General features: G+C 39.1%; 1 long non-coding RNA gene across 1 annotated transcript; it reads right to left on the minus strand.

Annotated features, from left to right (window-relative positions):
• Window positions 1-2,004: 2,004 nt before the first annotated feature.
• On the minus strand, window positions 2,005-4,252 carry LOC130542866 (uncharacterized). Its single transcript, XR_008957734.1, has 2 exons — window positions 3,430-4,252; window positions 2,005-3,228 (listed from the first exon to the last, which is right to left on the minus strand). It is a non-coding gene; the product is annotated as an uncharacterized LOC130542866 (long non-coding RNA).
• Window positions 4,253-10,434: the final 6,182 nt, after the last annotated feature.

The raw sequence follows: 10,434 nt of genomic DNA on the forward strand, positions 1-10,434 counted from the left end.
AGAGAGTTGCAAGAACCATCTTCTGGTGAGGGTGTTGGAAAGTTCTATGGTTGCGGTGTATAGTGAGCTCCACACGTCTCTTTTCTCCTGGCTTTTGCTTTTGTCAAATGAGAAAATAGAATAGCCGACTGTAAGTTGTCCTGTTTGTAGCTGATTGGGGCTTGCTGAAAAAGTCAACCAAAGCCAGCGAATCAATTCCATGAAAGAACAGTACGCATGAAGTAGAGAAAAGCCAACTAAAGAACTATGTGATTCTAAGATAAGATTTTAGAAATGTAGACAGAAACACTATAAGTTAAGATTGGAGATGATATCAGGATTATTCTAAATGGTGTTTGGTAGCACTTAAAGTTTGGTGAGAAAGGTTTAGTCACGTGTGTTTCAAAAGCTTGCTCCCCTTGATAATTCGAAGTCTCTTTATTGAAGCATCTAAGCCTAAAAACTAAAACTTGAAGTTTGGGTGTGTGTGTGTGTGTGTGTGTGTGTGTGTGTGTGTGTGTGCTTTAAAGTAAACAGCTATACCTCTGCAGTTACCTGATGCTACCACATACTAACTGCATGAAAAATATTCCACAGAAATAAAAAGTCCTTTTGAATGTTAATTTACGGACATATATATCAATGGCAAATACCATGCTATAAATTGAATATAGTTCTTTTTTTTCTTAATGATTTAGTAGAATGATTATGATCTAGTCCTAATATCAATACCAAAAGTTCTTTCTCACTTTAACAACTGTAATTAAAATTAAAATACTGTAATGGCAGAATAATCCCATGTGGATTAACAGAGGGCCATCACTTTGGTGGGGGAAAAAATCTATAGAAATAAGAGTTACAGATAAAGTTCTTCCTTAACCCTATTGTTAAAAAAAATTTTTTTAAAGACCTTTCCATAAATTTCTGGCCCACAATTTATTTATTATTAACTGTCGTCAGGATATTGCTGTGACAACAGCACTTGCCATCAAAATACCATTTACATGGCAAATAAGCATACGAAGATAATTCAGTGTAACTAGTCAAATATAAATTAAAACATTCTAGAAAATGGATGTTATTTTTAAAAATTGTAATACTCTAAATTGGCAAGTATGAGGTTTATTAAGATTATCAGGACTCCTAGAAGAGGATCTCTGGAAAGCAATTCAGTAATACGTTCAAGAGTCATTCAAAAATGTTTATGCCCGGGACACCTGGGTGGCTCCGTCGCTCAGTGGGTTAAGCGTCTGCCTTCGGCTCAGGTCATGATCCCAGGGTCCTGGGATTGAGTTCCACACTGGGCTCCCTTGGCCTGCCGTGCGCCCTGCTTGTGCGTGCTCTCTCTCTGACAAATAAATACATAAAATCTTTTTTAAAAAATGTTTATGCCCCCCAAATGCACTTCTAGAAAACTGTCCCACAGCAGAGATGATTTTTATACAAGGATGTTTTTCTAAGTGTTATTTATAAGAAAGAAAATGGGGGTGTGTCTGGCTGGCTCAGTCTGTAGAACATGCAACTCTTGATCTTGTGGTTGTGAGTTCAAGCCCCATGCTAGGTGTAGAGATTACTTAAAATCTTAAAAAATAAAAATAAGGGGCTCCTGGGTGGCACAGCGGTTAAGCGTCTGCCTTCGGTTCAGGGCGTGATCCCAGTGTTAGGGGATCAAGCCCCACATCAGGCTCTTCCACTATGAGCCTGCTTCTTCCTCTCCCACTCCCCCTGCTTGTGTTCCCTCTCTCGCTGGCTCTCTCTCTCTCTCTCTGTCAAATAAATAAATAAATAAATCTTAAAAAAAATAAAAAAATAAAAATAAATAAAAATAAAAATAACATTTCCAATCATGTAGGAATAAATGAATTATGGTAGATTCTCATTATATTAGGTACCCATTAATAATATTTTCAAAGAATATTTGATAATTTAGTGTATTATCTAAATATTAAGATAAAAAGACACAAACTATAAATAAATACACAAAAATGGTAACTTTTAGGATAACTTATTTTTTATCCCTTACTGTTTTTTCCAAATTTTCTTCAATAAACATTTATTTTAATCAGAAAATTATATGATAAATCATATATAAATCAAAGCATTTCTTATTATTTTAGGAAACAAACATCATTTCCATTTCACAGTTTATGGAAATTGTGCTCTTTGAGTAATCAGTTGGTTGCTTTATTTCATTTTCCAAAGAGACATAGCTTTTTTTTCTTTTTCCTGATTATAAGGGTAATGATGCTGTTAGTTTTAAAAAAATGAAAATACAGAAAAGTATAAATAAATGAAAAAGAGACATGAAAAATTACCCATAATCTCACCACCCAGAAACAGTCATTGTTAGCACTTATTGTATATTCTTGCAAATAATGTTGCAGCACAGAGGTCTAATTCCAGGGCCGGTTCCAGGGCTCTGCAGTGATAAATCAGCGTATCCGTTATTTACAACCGGCAGCAGCTCTGGTGGCTTGGTGTCCGTGCCTACTGCAGCACAATACGTTCATTATCAGCCTTTCGCAATCTATCAGTTGGTTGATCAATGGGCTGATCTCTTTTTATATTTTAAACAATGTGATCATATTATGTGCTCTGTTCTATAATCTGCACTTTTTTTCATGTAACCACACAGTAACATCTTTTTATGTTAATAAACAATGTGGGTCTACTTCATCATTTTAACAACTGCATTATATTTGATTTTGTGTTTAGAAAGACCTTCTCCGCTTCAAAATTACTAAAACAGCCACCTATATTACTTTCTAGCTAAGCTTATTTTGAGCCCAGTGGTCAGCACACTTTTTCTGTTAAGGGGTCAGACAGTAAATATTTTTGGCTTGGTGGGCCATATGGTCTCTATCAAAACTGGTCAGCTCTGCCGCTGTGCTGGGGATATAGCCATAGACAATACTTGAGCAGATGAAAATTGCACTTACGCACACCAAACTGGATTTCATGTAATTTTCACATGCCATGAAAACATTTTTTCAACTGTTTAAAAACGTAAAACCATTCTCCTTCTTCTAAGCTTGCCAGTCATACAAAAACAAGTAGCAGGTCACATTTAGGCCAGAACTTGCTGACTTCTCTAGCTGAATGCTTCCCTTCAGAGCTTTCATTTTCTGCCATGAAGCGTATCAGTGTCACACCTAAGTTTTCTGCAGTTAGATGCTAACCTTCTTGGAAAATGTTCTTTGGATGGCACAGAGAATTCCTAAGGAATGTCACACATTTCCGATCCAAATCCTAAAACCACAAAATATAGAGATAGGCTAAACACCTTCATTTCTAGTCTAGAATCACAATGATTCACTTTTCCAGAAACTGAACATGTTCACTGAATGCAGAGGTGTATTTGATAAATTCCATTTCTTTACTTGTAGAATTTTCCCATTGCTTTTATACTTTGAGACAAAACTGACTCAATATTGAAGACAAAGACCTTACCTTAGTGCGGTCCTGTGGAAGCCACATTCCCAAGCTTCATTATACGTGCTTCTTTTTTATAATTTATACTGCTTAAGTATTGCTGTTTTTTTCCGAAACAACTGCCACGAAGGAATACTGAGCATTAATAGTGACCGTGTATTCAGAAATGTTTTGTTTACCAAGTACTCTCCCAAAGTCCTAATATACATTATCTCGTTTAATCACCATATAAACCTTGTATAGTAGGTATTTAGGTCCATTTCACAGATTAAAAAACTATGGGTCATGAAGGTAAATAACCTGCCAGCTAGCAAGTGTAGGATTAGAATTTAAACCTAGATTTGAGAGTCTTTCAAAGGCTGTGAGTGCTCGAGCAGTGCCTAGCCTGCCTCCTTATAATTTATCTGCCACCCCAATTAAGTATGATTTTTGGTATTCGATAAAAACCTTGTTAGAAGTTATTTTGATGTAATTACCAAGGCCTGTTTCTACAAGATCCATATCCCACCCAAAACAAATTACAAATTGGCCAGCATGGTCAGAGGCACAGAATAAATTAAGCTCAACAAATTATTACATTAAAAAAAACCCGGAGTGGATAGAGGTATGTTTTTCTGTGATACAATACACACAGTTAAAAAAAACCTCTTAAACATTGTTTTGGGGCGCCTGGGTGGCTCAGTCGGTAAAGCGTCTGCCTTCGGCTCAGGTCACGATCCCAGCGTCCTGGAATCGAGTCCCCCTTCAGGCTCCCTGCTCTGCAGAGAGTCTTCTTCTCCCTCTGCCCCTCCCCCCACTCATTCTCTCAATCTCTCTCTCTCTCTCAAATAAAATCTTTTTAAAAAACCATTGTTTTGCTGTGTAGATTTTTAATGTAAATGTCTAGACCAGTTGTTTGACATTTTTATTCTCTTTATGGTTTCTGTCTTTGGAGTCTTTTATAGAGAGGCCTTCCTCAATTTGAAATTATTAAAATAGCCATGACTTGCCTTTCAGTATACCTCTTAAAGTAAGTAAATCCCCAAACTGTTAGTAAGATTGCCTGGAGATTTATTTAGAAGAAATCCACGTCAGAGGATCTGAGTTTAGTACGCTTTTGCCTTGGTTTCAATCCCAACAAAGTAGATAACAATTTTACTATCACATCCTCTTCTCCATTACAAGTCCTCATATCTGAATTTCTCATGTTCAAATCTGACTTTGCTTTTTAACAGATTGTTACCTTTGAAACTGTGCTTCATGTTTATGAATTGCAGAGAAATCCATGAGCTGCGGGAAAGACAGTTCCTAGAGATTAGTCTCAGATTACTCTCAGTAGTTATCTCCCATCTTCAATGATTTCTTGATGGTCTCTTATTAATTGCCCATGAGAGAGAAAATGTAATTCAGAAAGTGCTTGTTCTATAGCTTGTGTGTACTTGTGACACTTTGTGGAGAAACTGGCTAAAATGTCAATCTCCCAAAAGCTCCACTGAGTTCTTTATCTGTTCTTGCTACTGAGATTTATCGTCCCTCAAATGAGCTCTATGGGGTTGCAGGTGGAGTTGGCCATTATAACTTTTTGTTTTGTTTTGTTTCTTCCCGGTTCCACAGAGATGCTCTCGTTCTCTAGACTTCCTCTTCTGCTCAAGGTGAAATACTACTGAGTAGCATGTGAATTTAATTTCACTTACATTTCTTGTTCTGTCTTTTTCTGATGAAAAACACAAAGCCATACGATTGGAAAGGTAAGTAAGTGAGAAAAAAGCAGTATACAAAACTGGCAGACGTTCTGAAATTTGTGCAAAAGAAAAAAATATATATATTCAAAGAAAAATAAAAACCTGGAAAGATCTTAGCATTTGCAGGGGTTATTCCTGAGTGACATGATTATGGACAATTTCATTTTCTTTATAATTTCTTTTGTTGTTTCCAAAATTTTAACACGAACAATGTTACTTTTACATTAGAAAATACTTACTTGGGTCTCCCCTTAAGTGAGGGTGGAATCTGTGATTTGTTTTTAACCAATAAAATATGAGAGAGGTGGAAAAAAAGAAAAAGAAAATAGTTGCTTAGGAAAAAAAACGTAGACCTATTATTCCCTTTTGCTAAAACATATTGGAATAGATGTTATTTGTTAAAATTACAGTAACTTTATTTCTAAGTAAAAATGTAAAAATAAAAATACAGCAAAATATAAAAAATAATTATCAAGACATTACTTATTCTATAGCACGGCAGAGAATAAGTTGATGAAGAAAACCCAGAACATGGGGACAAGGGTGCAGATAACTGATTGGTGGGAAGACATTTAGTTTCTGAAAATTGTTTCACATCCATTTTTCTTTCTTCTATTTTTTTTTTAAAGGAGCATTTATTAGAATGAGAAAAAATTCTTGAAAACAAAAAGATTTTTGTATTTATTATTTAGAAGACTGAATTAACTCTTTGATTACTAGCACTGGTGATTATAATTTTACCATTTTGAGGAAATTTATTTATTAAGGTAACATACACAGAAAACTGCCCCAAAAGGATCGCAAATGAAGCCAGTCAAGACCTAAGCAAACTTCTTTAAAATTCAAATGTTATGTTTCATTTCTTAATCTTGGTAATAGTTACGGGGGTGTTTTCGCTTTGTAAACATTCACCAAACTCTATACTTAAAATGTGTACTTTTCTGTATTCATTACACTTCGATTAAAAAAAAACTTTGCTTGAAAAAAAAAAATCTCACCAGTTTCTGTCTTTCTGCAACGCATAATGGTAACTCTGGTGTTTGGTTTCCCAGAACATTCCTTTTTATCGCTCCAACTCAGGATGGGGACAATCAGTGTCCTTTCTTGGTTCCTTTTCTACGTGTTATGAGGGAGGGAGGAGGGCAGAAATCTAGGTGGTCGAGTTGGTGTTAGTGTATTAATCCCTGTATAGAAATACGGTCCTTGTGAATATAATCAGAACTCTGGTCCGTTTGCCCTCGTGGCCTTCTACCTGCCTCTAACTTGGAGCAAAGCTAGATTGTTTTTAAAGTATAGTGATAGGGCTTGTGTACTTTTCATTTAAATTCAATTAGCCAGCATATAGTACATCATTAGTTTCAGATGTAGTGTTCAATAACTCATCAGTTGTGTGTAATACCCAGTGCTCATCACATCAAGGGCTGTGTATTTTAATATTTCTCTAGACTTTTTTTTTTTTATTTGGCTATTTACAAATTTGACAATCCAGAGAACCAGGACTTTATGCCTCATTATCTCAGTTCCTCCTCTTATCAGCTCTCTGTGTGATATCCTTAAATTATGCTTCTCTTCTTGGTAAAACATCAGGTTCTTTAACCTGAGAGTAAGGAAAATGTTCCCCATGATCCCTCCTCCGTTATGGAATCATGAGAATGAGTCTTAAGACCTATACAAATAAAAAAAGAACAATGTTTAGACCTCATCGTATTTACCTTGTTGTGACAGCTTGAATAAACACAAGTGGGGGCATTTTGTTGGTGTATTGTGCACTTGCTACTTCCCAGGAAAAAGACATTTCATCATCTCTATTAATAAATGTTTTCTTTAAATATTTAAACACTGGGATGCCTGGGTGGCTCAGTCTGTTAGGCGGCTGCCTGCAGCTCAGGTCATGATCGCAGGGTCTTCAGATCAAGTCCCGCATTGGGCTCCTTGCTCAGCGGGGAGCCTGCTTCTCTCTCTGGCTGCTCTGCCTGCCACTCCCCCATGCTTGTATTCGCTCTGACAAATTTTTTTAAAAATCTTTAAAAAATAAAATAAATATTTAAACACCAAAATACCTGATACAAGTATGTAAAAGTATATTCAAATATTGAAATTATTAAAAAAGAATTGTATTGATTCATACATATGTCTCTAAACTAAACATTAAACATTTAGTTCTATAACTAAATGTACTAAGAATGACTCCCTTCATTTCTGGCTTTACTATACTTTGTATATCTTTCTAGTATCTACACATTTAACCCTCCATGGATTGGGTCCAAAGTAATTCTGTGTACATATAAATGCATTTCCCCCCAAAATCATTAGGAATGCATGCCATAAATAATTTCAAAGAGCATTAGAAATTATTTGGTGCACATAAACCTTAAACTTCTAAAAAGGAAAATAAAAGACAAAAAAACTTGCAAATTTATGGCAGACAGAAATTTACTGGGGTGCCTGGCTGGCTCAGTCAATAGAGCATGCAACTCTTGATCTCAGGGCTGTGAGCTTGAGCCCCACGTTGGATGTAGAGATTACTTACAAATAAAATCTTTTAAAAATTTCTGTTCTGTGGGTATAATGAATTTTTAGAAAACAGTAAGGAGAATACAAATACACGAACTGAAAAATAGGTATGGGTCATAAACTGGCAATTCACAAAAGAAGAAACAGAAATGGCCAATCAGGGCGCCTGGGTGGCTCGGTCGTTGAGTGTCTGCCTTCGGCTCAGGTCATGATCCCAGGGTCCTGGGATCTGGTCCCACATCGGGCTCCCTGCTCAGCGGGAAGCCTGCTGCTCCCTCTCCCACTCGCCCTGCTTGTGTTCCCTCTCTAGCTGTGTCTCTCTCTGTCAAATAAATAAAATCTTAAAAAAAAAAGGCCAATCAATGTGTAAAAATATCACACTTCATTAGTAGCTACAGCATTGCCACAGAACACAACACTGGGATGCATATGGTTATGTAAAAGTCTACAAAAATCAAGAGTTTTGAATTAACTATCCCCTGATATCTAGGATGCTGGGAAATGAACACTCCCATTTGCTGTCAGTGTACGTAAAATGCTAGAAACTGTCAGCAAAGCAATTTGATCATATGCCTTGAATTCCTACCTTTGACCAAGGGCTGTAGCTTGTAGGAATCTCCCTAAAGAGTAATAGATGAATTCAAGGATGTGTGTGTATCGATCAAAGTATTGTACACAATTATGAAAAACAAAAAATAAAAACCACCTCAATGTCCAACAATCACAAATAAGGAAAACTGAGACTAAGTATTTAAGAAATTTTCCAAATCAGCAAATAAAATGCAAGGCTGAACGTAATCCCAGGTCTCTGTGCCTCCCCCCCATCCCTCCTTAAGCCCCTTTATAAAGCTGGTGGTTTTCCTAGAAATTTCTTGAGGTGTCTCTCAGATTCTGGAATTACGAGTTTGTTTCTGGTTTCTGTTTTGTTGTTTCCGAGCTCAGTATTAGATAGTGGTTTCCAGCCCTCCTGTGGCCCAGCCTCAGCACTCTGGGTCCAAGTAAAGATTCTGGGAATTGGGGGGAGTAACGCTGCTACACAACAACACCTTTGACACCCCCCATCTGGCTGGATTTAGTCTACACTGGGCCAGCGTGAGCCACAGAGGCAGTGTGCGCCTCTTCGGACCCTTCAGGAGCTGAGCCAAGGGCTGGCAGACCGGCACGAAAAACCCTCACCCAACACTGCGTCACCAGGAGGGCACAGCTCACGAACACCACGTGCGCTTAGATGCAGATTACCACCATCTCCAGGAAACACGGCCCCCTGCCCGGCCGTCTTCTCCGTTTTATTCACAATAAACAGTATTTTCTCACTGAAGAGGTGGTACTCCTAAAAGCCTCTACTGGGGGCGCCTGGGCGCCTCAGTCGGTGAAACGTCTGCCTTCGGGCTTCGGGTCAGGATCTGAGTCCTGGGATCCAGTCCCGTCGGGCTCCCTGCTCTGTGGGAACTCTGCTTCTCCCTCTCCCTCTGCCTGCCGCCCCCCCCACCCCGCTTGTGCTCTCTCTAATGCATAAATAAGATCTTTTTAAAAAATAAAAATAAAAGCCTCTACTGTAGTTCCTTTGCCAAACATTCTGACATGGAAGGACTATGGTTGAGAGGTTTCTCACAGCAGATAAAGCACAGGCAGAGCTGGGATCCCTAAACCGGATTTCTGGGTGCCGACAGTCTGAATCAGAAGCTGCAGCTCGACAAGCCAAACATCTCCCACACCCTGGCTCAGACGCCAACTAAACTGCATGACCCTAAACTAGTGATTTTCAAAGACTGCATCATCACCTGAAGCTTGTTAGATATGTGAATTTGGGGGCCCCACCCAGAATCCTCTGGGTCCTCTGGGGGGTGGGGCGGAGGGTGTGGGAAGGTGCAGGAGGGTGGGGCCCCGCGGTCAGTGTTGGAACAGGCCCTCCAAGGCATTCTGATGAGCTCAAGTCAGAATCGCTGCACGAAGCTTGCAGTCCCCATTCCTTCATATGGCCGCTCACTTATTATCTGTATCATAACTTGACCTGTTGAGAAAGTTTCTTTTCAAGTTATATTTTACCGCGCCCCAACCAAGAGTCGTGCAGAATCCCAGATGGAGGGAGGACATACAAGAAGCCAAGTGAGACTCTTCTTATTCTTAGGGGGTGGCAAGAGTTAAGAGCATGAAATTTAATTTGTAGTCGAGGTCCTGCAAGACTGCAGTTCGTGATTAATGACCAAGTGCTGGGGAGGAAGAGGAAGAGAAACCCTGAGGCTAACAAGGACTGGAGACTCCTTCGCCCCAGGCTCAGGCTTGCTGGGACCTACTCTACAAAGCTGGAGTTTACTGTTATGCACCACTTCTTCCTCAGCTTGTCACAGTGTAGACAAGCAGGTGACGTCTACGGACTCCGATAATGGGTCAGTGCATATTTACTGTATTTCTACAGAGTGTGTGTATTTGTGGACAGAGTGCCTGCAATACTGGAGCCAAACAATGAAGGATGGCATCCTGATAGTGTTTTCCACATGACTGACAAAAGTGAGAATCACTGTCATTGTCTTCTATACTTTGTCCCCCAGTGCTGCTCTTCCTGGACTGAGATGCCTCTGTTTTGTAGACCTGAATCTCTCCAGGTGCAATGAGTAAGGAGGGGTTCTCTGGCTCCGCATAAAACCTACGGCTCTGGAGAAAGAAAGGGAAGGAGGGGGAGGGAATCTGGTTCCAGAGGAAGGGAGGTGGTGAGGCTCCAGGCAAAGGGATGGGAATTGGGCCTGGGTACCATCTTCCCGGGTTGCTTCTCCTCTCTTTTCGACCAGGC

This window comes from Ursus arctos, unplaced genomic scaffold (genome assembly GCF_023065955.2).
Source record: "Ursus arctos isolate Adak ecotype North America unplaced genomic scaffold, UrsArc2.0 scaffold_6, whole genome shotgun sequence".
Classification (NCBI taxonomy): Eukaryota; Metazoa; Chordata; class Mammalia; order Carnivora; family Ursidae; genus Ursus; species Ursus arctos.